This window comes from Kogia breviceps, chromosome 1 (genome assembly GCF_026419965.1).
Source record: "Kogia breviceps isolate mKogBre1 chromosome 1, mKogBre1 haplotype 1, whole genome shotgun sequence".
Lineage (NCBI taxonomy): Eukaryota > Metazoa > Chordata > Mammalia > Artiodactyla > Physeteridae > Kogia > Kogia breviceps.
Genome location: NC_081310.1, coordinates 184,497,536 through 184,510,842, shown reverse-complemented (window position 1 = coordinate 184,510,842; position 13,307 = coordinate 184,497,536).

The following is a 13,307-nucleotide window of genomic DNA, read 5'->3' as shown; positions in this document are numbered from 1 at the left end:
TAGCGCAAATCCCAGGCAAATAAACCACTGGCAAATAGACAGGAGTTATCGGCAGCCACACCTCGGCCTTCTCCCCTCTACTCAGGCCCTGGGCTCTTCTCCCAAAAAGGAAGTAGGAAGATTGACCAATGCCAAATGTAGGCATTGCCCAAAATAGGTACTACTGCTGATGCCCCAAGTTGAAGCTTCACAGAGGAGGAAGGGGTCCTGTCTACATGGCCCAAGCATCTGTAGCTGCTGCTGAGGTACTAGCCTGAGATCTGCTGTCAGAAATCACATGGCAGAGAAAATATAGACGTGCCCGGGCTGTGTCTCCTCACTGAAAAGACCCTGACAGCCCCAGAAGCTGCCCTGACCAGTGATGAGAAACAGAAGGGACAAGGATGTGCAGCATCTCAGCACACTCTAACACTCTAACAGCTGACAGCATTTAACAACTGGAAAAAAGCAGCTGGAGATGCACAGTGCCACTGGTTTAAGGAAGAGGCTGGGTCTGCAGGAGAGGGTTCACTTCAGCTTCTCAGACCTCCCCCTGGGCCAGTGGATGTGTTAAGTACAGTCCCTACTCTCAGGAAGTTCAGAGTCCGGGATAGAAAACCCACATGCCGTTAAGCACAGCTCAGTGTGGCGGAAGGGAGAGAGGTGTGGGCGGGTAAGGAACGCAGAGGACAGAATGCCTTACCTGGGAGGTGAACACGGGCCACCCCTGTGCTGAGCCTTGAAGGGCAAGTAGGAGGCATCTGAACAAAGAAGGGGGAAGGAAAGCAGAGAAGTTCCCTGGTAGAAGGAACAGCATGTGCAAAGGCAAAGGGGCTAAAAGAGAGAATTTGGTTAGGGAAACTGCAAGTCTGTAGATGTTGTTAGTATAGGGAGAAGCAGGCAAGTTGCAGCTGGAGAGGCGGGAAGGGGCCAGTTTATGAAGAGCCTTGAATGCCAGGTAAAGGAGCCTGTGCTTTATCCTGAGAGCCATGGGAGCCAGGGAAGGGCTTTGAACAAGGGAGTGGTATGATTGGACAGGGTAGGTTGGCAATCCATGGTACCCTGAACTGTGATACCCATGTGGAAATCATCACAATCCCTACTGCCGCCATGATGAAAAAACCGGGGGCAATTCCTGATCAGCTTCTTCCCCCCTCCAAACCATCCTCCATGCTTCATGAGACCGGGTTTCCTAAAGCTCATGGATCCCTTGCTCAGACAGCTCCAGGCCCTCCCCATTCTCTCCTGAAGAGGTTCTGACTCCCTTGTCCTGGCATCCAGGCTCTCCCCAGTCTGTTCCCACTCTGTACCCTGCCTTCTCAAACCTGGCTGATGCTTTTCCTCCCATGTGGAAAGTTCTGACTTTCCCCCTCATTTCCAGAATCTCACGCCTCCTTGGCTTACCATGACTCACATCCCTCAAGGCACAACTCCAAAATCCCCTTCTTTGCAGGGTCCCTCTCCTTCCTCCTGAACAGAAATGGTGGTTCCCTCTGTGGAGATCCAAGGGCCGAGTGGGGGGTAAAAGTGTTGACTCAGTGATCAGACTGAGTTTGAATCTTGATTTCACTGCTCAGTAGCTGTGCATCCCTGGGCAGGTTATGGCAAGTCCCCTACATACGAACGAGCTCTGTTCCAAGAGCCCGTTCATAAGTCAAATTTATTCGGAAGTCCAACAAAGTTAGCCTAGGTACCCAACTAACACAGTCGGCTATATAGTACTGTACTGTAATAGGTTTATAATACTTTTCACACAAAAAATACATAAAAAACAAACACAAGAAATAAAACATTTTTAATCTTACAGTACAGTACCTTGAAAAGTACAGTAGTACGTACCAGCTACATCACTGCTGCTTTTCACTGGCTTCCGGACATCCTGGGCTTGAAATAAAGATACTGTACTACTGTACTCTATACCGTACTTTATGTGGTTGGACATGCGAATGCACGTTCGCATCTTTGAAAGTTTGCAGCTTGAAGGTTCATATGTAGGGGACCTACTGTATCTAAATTCTGTGAGCCTGTTTGCTCATGTGTAAAATGATCACAATAACAGTACCTACTTCGTGAGGTTATGATGAGGGCCAACTTAAAATTGTGCACCTAAGTACATAGCCCAGTGCCTGGCACACAGTAAGCCCTCCATGAGTGTTCCCTATCACTGTAATTGTAATTGGAATGCCACACCTTTCACAATTATTTTGCATCCATCTCCCCCAACATCATGGGTTTCTGAAGGGTAGAGGTTATTCACCTAGCCATGCCCCATGCCCAGCACTGAGTCTGGCACACTATAGGCATTCAACCATCGATGGATGGATGAATGGATAGATGCATGAAAGAAGCCACCCAGACACTCTTGCTCCCATAGAGTCCGCCTTGCTTGGGAGGTGGGAGCCAGGCTTGCTGTCTTCTGAAGAGGGTTGAACAAATTGTGTGTCAAGGAACTACTGTCTGCGGCATTCTTTGTCATCAGACAGTCTGTGGTTTGCAATCTCTTCAGGGGAGAGCAGTCTAGACAGAGGTGACAGCTGCACCAGGGAGAAGCAGGCACTGCATGGGAATCAGAATCCAGGGGAGGGCTTTTCAGGAAACCGGAAGCCCAGCCTTCTCCCTGTTTTCTTCCCTCCTCACCACTCAGGAGCTGGCTCAGCAAGTTTGCTACCAGTCTCCAGCAGTGGAAGTTAGTTCTCAGCTTTGACCAGGGGACAACAAAAGAGGGGTACAGCATGGCCCCTTGCCAGCTGGTGTCCAGGGTAAAGGGAAGGATGGAGAATCTGTCAAGGAAAAGAACCAACATTTATTGAGCAGTTCTTATGTGCCAAGCACAATGTTAAGTGCTTAACATGCATTCCCCTCTCCGTAACCCTGCCAGCAAGGTACCATTGTGGATTGCTGCTGGATGAAGAACCAGACACGGAAGTTAGGGGACTTTCTCTCGCAAGGGTAGTAACAGAATGGGACCTCGATTATATCTAAGTCGCGAAGCCCATGCTCCCCCCATGAATCATGCATCGAATCAACAAATATTTTGAGCACCTTCGCTCTGCACGGTGCTAAGGTAAATGGTGCAGGGCAGCAAGGATAATTCAGATGTGATTTCTACTCTCAAGGAGTCTATAACCTGAGGACAGAGGTTAAGCCTCACTTATCTTTGTATTCTCAGCCCAGGGAATTCCCAGCCAATGTTGAATACTGCACACAGATTTGTCAGAGCCGGAAGGGTCTTTGCAGTGCAAGTACACCAATCCCGTTAATTTACAGATGGGGAAACTGAGACCCAGACGGAGGAACTAACTAGAGGATGTGGTCGGGAGCTTGAGCTCTGGAGACAGACTATTTGGTTTGAATCTCTGCTCTCCCACCTACCAGCTGTGTGACTTTGGGTTGATCACTTAACCTTTCTGAGACTCAGTTTCTTTGAGAAAAAAAAGGGGGGTGGCCAAAATTATAAGAATGAAGTAAGATCATCCATGCATGGGATTTAGCATAACACTTAAGTAATCCCACAACACACTGTGCTTTGATTACGATTAACCAGTCACACAATGAGTTAGTAACAGATCCGGACTAGACCTCAGGCTCCCTGACTCACAGCCCAGTGCTCTTTCCAGCTCTCCGTGGTTCCTTGTGTCCATTTGAGTGGTGGTCGGAGGAGAATGGAGGTCACCTAGGGAGGGGGGATGCGTGTGCTCAGGTATCTGCCCAGGTGTCCCTGAGTCCCTGTCTCAGTGCTTTCTGCCACTGCCCCTCCCCATCTTTGAAACATTCCCACCCCCACCCTCCCCGCTTGACTGCAGTCCAGAGACTCACTCCTAACTGGAACATGCAGGAGACTCTTGATAACATCCCACACCTCCCACTGCAATTTCCTCTGGGCCAGATGGGGTGGGGCTGCGCCAGGGAAGGAGCCAACAGGAAATGCCCCGGGAGCAGTGAGGGATGGCTGTCCAGAGAGCAGTCATAGATAATATCTCCAGCATCAAACCTCCGTGCAAGGAGGAGACAGGTCCCACAGGAGAGGTTTTCCTGTTTGTTTTCCTCTGGCTTGACTTCGAACCAGAGAATTTAATTAAGAGCTTGATTGCTTTGCCCAGGGAATAGAAATCTGAGGGGATGGTGAGTCTGAGGCTTGTGGTGGCCAGGAAGGGAGGGAGGGCCTCTCTTGACCCAGATCAACCCGTGATGGGTTTAAGTTGCAGCAGAGAAGTTCAGCTCACAGAGGACATTTGGTGTGACCCCTAAGACAAGAATCTTTCCCTACAAGGATCTTGGGAAGTTTTAGATTCTGCGATACAATTTGTAAGAACTTTAAACCGGCCAAAGAAATAGTTTGATATTTCCCATTGTCCCTATTCACGTCACTCTGACTGTCTTCCCTGGGGCTGCTGGTGTATAGTGGAAAGCCGGTGGGCCTGGGTTCAAATTCTGATACTTTCGCTCCCTGAGCCTCAGTATCCTCATCTGTAAAATGGGGACAACTCCAGCAACCCAGTCACCTGATCTACCTATAAAATGAGAATAAAAACATCTTTCTTGCAGAGTTGGGGGGCAAGGAAAAAACAAGGCAGAACCTGGAAGATAGAAGGGAGGTAAGTGTCAGAGAGAACAGAGAATGGACTTGGAAGTTAGGCCTGGGAGAAAATTCCAGCTCTGCTACTCTCCTATTGAATGAACTTGGGCAGGTACAGTACTTCTCTGAGCCACAGTTTTCTCACCTGTAAAATGGGGATGTTAGTGCCTACTTCCCTGGGTTATTGTGAGAATTAACTGGAACAGGATATGGAAATACCTACCACTTGGCCTGGCCCACAGTGGGCACTCATTTAGTGTCTGTTAAATTTGAACACCCCTCATCCCCTGTATCACCACCAGCCCCCCAGGATTTTTCATGGAGGGAAGGAATTTCTGAGGAAGGATTGTTTGTGGTTTGGGATAACGTCCTACCTCTCTGCTCTCTGAAGCTTTTCCAGGCTGGGTTGGAGAGTTAGTAATTTGCAAAGAAGAAGACAAATTTTCTTGACTTCCAGCAGGGCCGACTTGGGGCTGGGGCCAGATTAGTCATTTTAACAAAATTCACTGATCAATTCTGTTTAAAGAAGAAAAAAAGCAACATTCAACTTAGTCTAACTGGTCAATTATTTGTGGATGGAGGTATGTCCCCCAAGAGGAGCAGATTTTCTGGTATCTTGGTTTAATTCATGACAAAGCCATTTGAGAAGGGCTTTGATGCATCTGCCCACCAAATGGCCAAGAAGAAGCTTCTACCTCGATGTCCCAACTTCAGGCAGTCTTAGGGATGTCTTAGGAGGAAAAGAGGCAGCGAGAAGCAGAGAAAAGCACAGCGACCTGGTTTTGTTTGTTTGTTTGTTTGTTTGTTTTTGCGGTACGCGGGCCTCTCACTGTTGTGGCCTCTCCCATCGCGGAGCACATGCTCCGGACGCGCAGGCCCAGCGGCCATGGCTCACGGGCCCAGCCGCTCCGCGGCACGTGGGATCCTCCCGGACCGGGGCACGAACCCGCGTCCCCTGCATCAGCAGGCAGACTCTCAACCACTGCGCCACCAGGGAAGCCCAAGGACCTGGTTTTGAGTCCCATTCACTTGACCATTAGTTCTTGCCAGGTGACCTGGGCAGGACCCATCATCTTTCCAAGGCCTCATTTCCTCTCTCCTCCACCTTCTTTCAGGTTTCCTCTCAGCTATCTCCTCCTGGAGGAGGTCTCCCCAGCACTCCCTCTCAATCATGCTCTTTCCCCTTACCCTGTTGCAGTATGTTTTTTTCTTAGCACTTACCTGATGTTATATTTTCATTGTTTACCGTCCATCTCTTCCACTGCTGTCTGTCCTGTTTGTCAATCTACCCAAGGCCCTAGATTAATGCCTGCACATGCTAGATGCACAGTACGTATCTCCCAAATGAATAAAATAATGCAAAAGGGCTATTACTTACCTTACAGGACTGTGGTGAGGATTTTAGTGTGTTTCCACCTCACTCCTCCACTTACCAGCTATGTGACCTTAGATGAGTTACTTCCCGCTCATCTGTTAAATAGGCATAGTAAAAGCATCTCCCTATATTGTGAATGGCACATGAAATGATGCCTATAAAGTATTTAGCACATTGCTGGGTACATAGTAAGTGCTCAGTGAAAGTCAGGTATTTGAACAGACAATAGTTGAATTGAAAGGTTTACTCCAAATGTAACGGAGCAGGACCCTATGGGACCTTCCTGGGACAGGATCCACCCCGCAAGTGGGTGGGTCCTGGGGTGCAGGGCACCCCGCAAGTGCCCTCCACCTGCCTCTTATTTGTAGAGAAACTTTAGCCTCCTAGGCCTTCCCCGAGTTCCAAAGAATAAATTTAATCAGAGAAGTGAGAAAAAGTCAAGCAAGACAAAATAATAATAGTTTAGCCATTAGCCATTAAACAAAGTCAAGGACCTTCAGTTCCTTCTTAAGGGCTATAGATAATATTCTGAGCCATGTCCTTTGAGCTGCTTTGCAGATACTGAAACCCCCACCAGGTGGAAGAAGTTAAGTGCATGCTGCCCACAAGGACGTAGAGCCCAGAAGCTTGGAACCAGAAGGTTGATGATGTTGATTCTCGATTACCTCACCACCAACCAATCAGAAGAATGTCCACGAGCTGATCATACACCCCACAACCTCCCTCCCTCACCCTGTCTTTAAAAACCTTTCCCTGAAAGCCACCAGGGGGTTCAGGTCTTTTGAGCATCAGCTGCCTGGACTCCTTGCTTGGTGCCCTGCAATAAACGCTGCACTTTCCTTCACTACCACCCAGTGTCAGTAAATAGGTTTTACTGCGTGGGCGAGTGGACCAGAGTTTGGTTTGGTAACCCAAACTTGGTATGTGATATGGACAAAACTCCAGAGCTAGGGTAAAGGATGGGTGAAGACTAGGGTCTGCAATGGGGAAGACCAGGCAGGAGGAAGTATGGGTCCTGACTCCAGCAGTGGCTGTGGGAAGATGAGGGGAGAAAAATTAGGACCATTTTTGAGAAGCATAGTAGGTTGTCACAGACCAATTTCAGACTCAGGGAGAGACACAGCACCCTCAGTCAACCCTGCCGCCCTCCACAGTCTTGTCGTTCCCAGAGGATTCCAGGACGGCACCCCTCCAAACATGTCAATCAATGAGAGAAAGGGCTGAGGCCAGGAGGGTGACAAGGCACTGGGCACAGCATGCAAATAATTCCTTAATTAATCTTCACAACAGCCTTTGAAGAGGGGATTATCATCCCCATTTTATGGATGAACTATCTGAGGCTCAGAGGGCTGAAATAACTCCTCAGGGCTCCTTAGGGAGAGCTGGAAAAAACAGGAGCCATCTGCTACGAGTTCACTGAATTCCAGGCACTGCCTTGAGGAACACTTTTTTTTTTTTTGGCTGCGCTGCCCTCTGGCAGGATCTTAGTTCCCCCCACCAGGGATCGAACCCATGCCCCCTGAAGTGGAAGGGCGGAGTCTTAATCACTGGCCCGCCAGGGAAGTCCCAAGGAACATTTTCCATACAATAGCTCCCAACTGATCATGAGGTCTGTGCCTTATTATTCCCATTTTACAGATGAGGAAACTGCACAGAGTGGGTGGTAATTTGCCTAAGGACTCACAGCTAGTAAATGACTGCACCAGGATTCCAACGCAGGCACCTGACTCTGGGGCCCACGCCACTCAGCCTGAGTCTATTTCTTCAACTATGAACTAGGACTCATACCATCTACTCTTAAAAGGACTGGGGTGGGGGACAAAGGAGGTCCTAATGCACAGGGGAGCATTATGAAAAGTATAAAGCATGAAGTGAGGGATCGCTATTCTGGAACCGAGATTAAAGGAGATTAGGGAGAGTAGCCAGCACTGTGCCTGCCGCCCCCCGCCCCACCCGCCGCGGACAGCTCCGCAAAACTGCTTCCCTGCCTCTCTCCCCCTTGTATCCCTAAAGCTCATGAGCCCCTTGTTCCTGGAGTGTTCTTCCACCCTGTGGCTGTGTGCATGTTACAGAGAGGAATCCAGTAAGTACTCGGTTCTTTCTCAAAGATGAATTGAGCAGAGAGAAATAGGGCTGATGCTGTGAACCCACACATCTACCAGTCTCATTACTTTATAATCCCATCATACCACGCCCGCCAGGGCCCAGCCAAGCTGAAAGGCAGAATTTAATTCTACAACGTGGCTTGGAAAAAAAAAAAAAAAATCATGGATGCTTCCAAATTTAACCCTCAGATATTGTGGAAGGATCAGCTCTCATCGCTCCAGAAAAAGAAAGTTTGACAGTTTCTGAAATTCAAGGGAACCACCTGGCATGGAAAATTAATTGACAGATACATTTGAGATTCCTAAGCATCTTTTTCAAATCTCATGTGTTCCCTTCAAAACATAAAAAGCCTCTGAATTCCATGTAGATATAAACATTCATTTGAAATGCTATTTTGAAAAATTAGAGCTGATTTTCACCCATCAGAGAATACATTTTAAAAGATTGGTAATACCCAGCATTGGCTAGGATGTGAGGAAATGGGACCCTCATTCACTACTGGGAGAAGTGCATATGAGGATGGTCTTTTTTTTTTTTTTTTTTCTGCGTTACGCGGGCCTCTGACTGCTGTGGCCTCTCCCGTTGCGGAGCACAGGCTCCGGACACGCAGGCTCTGCAGCCATGGCTCACGGGCCCAGCCGCTCCGCGGCATGTGGGATCCTCCCGGACCGGGGCACGAACTCGCGTCCCCTGCATCGGCAGGCGGGCTCTCAACCACTGCACCGCCAGGGAAGCCCAGGATGGTCTTTTTGGAAGAAAATTTAGCATCAGCTATCAAAAAGTTCGAGTAAGCATACTTTTGACAATTCCATTGCTAAATATCATCCTAAAAATATACTCTCCCACACGCATACAGATGTATGTTTATCACTGTAAAAAAAATTAAGATGACTTCTATGCCTTGGTATTCCTTTTAGTTAAATAAATGATATTATATCTACATTATGAGCTACCATAAAGCATTAGAAATAGTTTGGCAGATCTCTGTGTATTGGTGTGATAAGCTCTCTGAGTGAAAAAAGCTGAAGTGAAAAAAGCAAGTTACAGAACAGCATATGCTGTGATCCCATTCAGGTGCCAAAACTACATTTGTGTATATGTACAACTATAAAAATGCACATAAATGCTAGAAAAGTGACCTGGAAGGAATCACCCCCAAGCTGTTAACAGTGGTCAGCTGAGGAGGGAGGGCGATAGGGTGAGTGCAAGGGACTTTCACCTTTTACTCTCTTATACGTTGGCATTTTGCTCTTGTTGTTGGCATTTTTTTCAAGCATATAACTTATGACTTCAAAATACATTTACATATATATGAGAAAAATTAATTATGAGGCTTTTGAGCAAGCTACATTACATCAGCAAATTTCATGCTCCACATTATGTAAGAGGAGCTACTAAGGTAACTTCTGGCTAAAATTCTACAAATACTAAAAATAAAATAAAAGCATTTAAAAAAAAGATTTAATTTTATTTATTTTTGGCTGCGTTGGGTCTTTGTTGCTGTGCGCGGACTTTCTCTAGTTGCAGAGAGCAGGGGCTACTCTTTGTTGTGGTGCGTGGGCTTCCTGTGGTGGCTCCTCTTTTTTTTGGTGATACGCGGGCCTCTCACTGTTGTGGCCTCTCCCGTTGCGGAGCACAAGCTCCGGACGCAAAGGCTCAGTGGCCATGGCTCACAGGCCCAGCCGCTCCGCGGCATGTGGGATCTTCCCGGACCAGGGCACGAACCCGTGTCCCCTGCATCGGCAGGCGGATTCTCAACCACTGCGCCACCAGGGAAGCCTGCGGTGGCTTCTCTTATTGCAGAGGACAGGCTCTAGGCCCACGGGGCTTCAGTAGTTGTGGCGCAGGCTCAGTAGACGTGGCTCGCAGGCTCTAGAGCGCAGGTTCTGTAGTTGTGGCACATGAGCTTAGCTGCTCCGCTGCATGTGGGATCTTCTCGGACCAGGGATCAAACCCGTGTCCCCTGCATTGGCAGGTGGATCTTTTTTAGAAGATGTTGGGAGTAGGAGTTAATTAATTAATTTTTGCTGTGTTGGGTCTTCGTTTCTGTGCGAGGGCTTTCTCTAGTTGTGGCAAGCAGGGGCCACTCTTCATCGTGGTGCGCGGGCCTCTCACTATCGCGGCCTCTCGTTGCAGAGCACAGGCTCCGGACGCGCAGGCTCAGCAGCCGTGGCTCACGGGCCTAGTTGCTCTGCGGTATGTGGGATCCTCCCAGACCAGGGCTCGAACCCGTGTCCCCTGCATCCGCAGGCGGACTCTCAACCACTGCACCACCAGGGAAGCCCCGATACTGTACTTCTAAACCGAAGGTTTCCCTGCCTGGCTTGAGTCAGGATCACTTGTGAAACTTGTTAAGTATCTCCAGGGATTCTGAATCAGTAAGGCTGCTCTCCCAACTATTACTGAGGGTTTTGTTTGTTTGTTTTCACATTATTTAAAAAAAACAAATGTGGTAACAGGCTCAGAAAAGGAAAGAGGTCTTCTCAAACTCACACAGCAAGTTCCATGTCCCCTCCCCTCCTGCCCCAGGCCCTATAAGCAAAAGAATGCTCCTCCCTCCGCCCCTCTAGATTGCACCAGCTGTGAGCACCACAGAATTAATCCTCAAGCATTTTAACGCAGCTCCAAAGACATTTCCTCCCATGTGGAGGAAGAGCGTCCTTTGAGGAAGATGCTAAATTGCCTTAATTATGTTTCTTTCGAAGGCGCAAAGTGCCCATCTGCTTTCAAGGTGGGGGTGTGTGGATACGTGGGGCGCACAAATACAAATCAACCCCAATACAAACACAATTAGCAGGTTCATGCAGCCCTGTAATCTAAAGACAGGGGGACAGTGGTGCCCGTGGGGTGGGCAGCAGGTCAGCTCAGCTCCAGGGCTCCCCTTGAGTCTGGGTTCCGGTTGGAGCATGGCACCAGCAGCTGGCACCAGCTCTTGTCACTGGGGTGCGGGGTGGAGGGCATAGTGCTGTACAAGGGAGAGGCTGCAGGACTGGGGGCCCCCAACAGAGGCAGTGCTGACCCCATGCAACAGCACGACTGTAAAGTCACAGTGTCATTGGAACTCGGTAAACATGAGAAGCAGAAGAGGCTTTGGAATGTCATCAGGGGAAGAGCACAGGTGCTGCATCAGACAGCTCAGGATTCAAACCCTGGCCCTGCCACTTACTACCTATGTGACCTTGGACAAGATACGTAGCCCTCTCTGGGGTTTCATCTTCTGTAAGATGGTGATAGTAATACCTGCTTCCTAGGTTGGAGTGAGGAGGTGTGAAGGGATGTCTGTCCAGCTCTTAACACAAGGCCAGGCATGATTAAGTGCTTGAGAGTTAGTTCTTTTATTATTTCTCGTTATTCTTCTTCTACACTTTCCTGAAAGGCCTATGGTTGACCCTCCTTTTTCTCTTTCTCAGGGAGGAAGGATGCAGAGAAAAGATGAAATAATTTTTAGAAAGGACAGCAACTTAATCTATGTTCCTGAAGGAAATCTGCACAACCTTGAGTAAGTCTCCTTACCCTCCTGCGACTCAGGTTCCCCAGTTATAACACAAGGTCCAGAGGACATTTCAGCTCTGACTACCTAGTATTTTATGCATGAGGACAGCACCAGGCTGCCTCCAGAGCTATCCTGAGGCGGTGACTGGGGCAAAGCTAAATCAGGGAAGAGAAATTCCCATATACTTACTCACCACTTAGCAGGGTGTGACTGGGGCCGTTAAGGGGTGAGCTGAGGATGAGGATGGTTCTCTGGCAAAGCAAGACGACTTGGGAATGTGCTAGGCAGTGTCCAGCTTTTTTTTTTGGACAGGAACTGATGGGACTGTTGGTGATGAGAGCAGCTTCTATTTTTTGGAACCTCCTCTGCTCCAGGCACCATGCGGGGCATTTTACAGATGTAAAATCTTTCATGCTTGTAACACTGCTGGGGAAAAATGACCCGATTCAAAGATGAGGAAACAGCTTTAGGGAGCTAAGATCACACAGCTAATAAAACAGCAAAAGTGGGACTTGAACCCGGGAAACTCTGGCATCAATTCCCTGTGCCTTATGCTGCTTCACCAGTTGGGAACTGCTTGAAATGAAGAAAGGGGAATAAACATGCCCAGATTTCCTCCTATATATTAAGCAGTGGGCTAGATACTATGTTTATGTCATTTAAACATCACAATAGTCTTGTAATATAGGTATTAATGTTCCCATTTATAGATAGGTCCATTGAGGTCCACTGAGGCTAAGAACTGGATTCAGGGTATAACAATACAAAAGGACTAGTTTTGGGACTCTTAGCCTGTTTCTGTGCTTCAGACCTCTTTGATAATCTGGCAAAACCTATGGACTCCTCCTCAGAACATGTTTTAAATGCCTAAAATACAATACATAGAATTGCAAAGAAAACAAATAATAATGAAATACAGTTGTCAAAATGCTTTTTAAAAATCCCATTATAGGCTTCCCTGGTGGCACAGTGGTTAAGAATCTGCCTGCCAATGCAGGGGACACAGGTTTGAGCCCTGGCCCGGGAAGATCCCACATGCCGTGGAGCAACTAAGCCCATGTGCCACAACTACTGAGCCTGCGCTCTAGAGCTCACGTGCCACAACTACTGAAGCCCGCACGCCTAGAGACTGTGCTCCACAACAAGAGAAGCCACTGCAATGAGAAGCCTGCATACCACAACGAAGAGCAGCCCCCGCTCGCTGCAACCAGAGAAAGTCTGCGCACAGCAATGAAGACCCAGTGCAGCCAAAAATAAATAAATAAATACTTTTTAAAAAATGTTTTCAATTAAAAAAACAAGCAAACCCCATCATAGGGACTTCCCTGCTGGCTCAGTGGTTAAGAATCTGCCTGCCAATGGAGGGGACACAGGTTCGATCCCTGGTCCAGGAAGATCCCACACTGCAACGGAGAGTAGCCCCTGCTCTCCACAACTAGAGAAAGCCCACACACAGCAGTGAAGACCCAGTGCAGCCAAAAAATAAATAAATAAATGAATAAAAATTTTTTTAAAACCCATGATATAATAATGAGTGCTTTTTTGTTGTTGTTGTTGTTGCTTTGGGTCTTCATTGCTGCGCACGGGCTTTCTCTAGCTGCGTTGAGTGGGGGCTACTCTCCGTTGTGGTGCATGGGCTTCTCACTGCAGTGTCTTCTCTTGTCATAGAGCATGGGCTCTAGGCACGCAGGCTTCAGTAGTTGTGGCACATGGGCTCAGTAGTTGTGGCTTGCGGGCTCTAGAGCGCAGGCTCAGTAGTGGTGCATGGGCTCATTTGC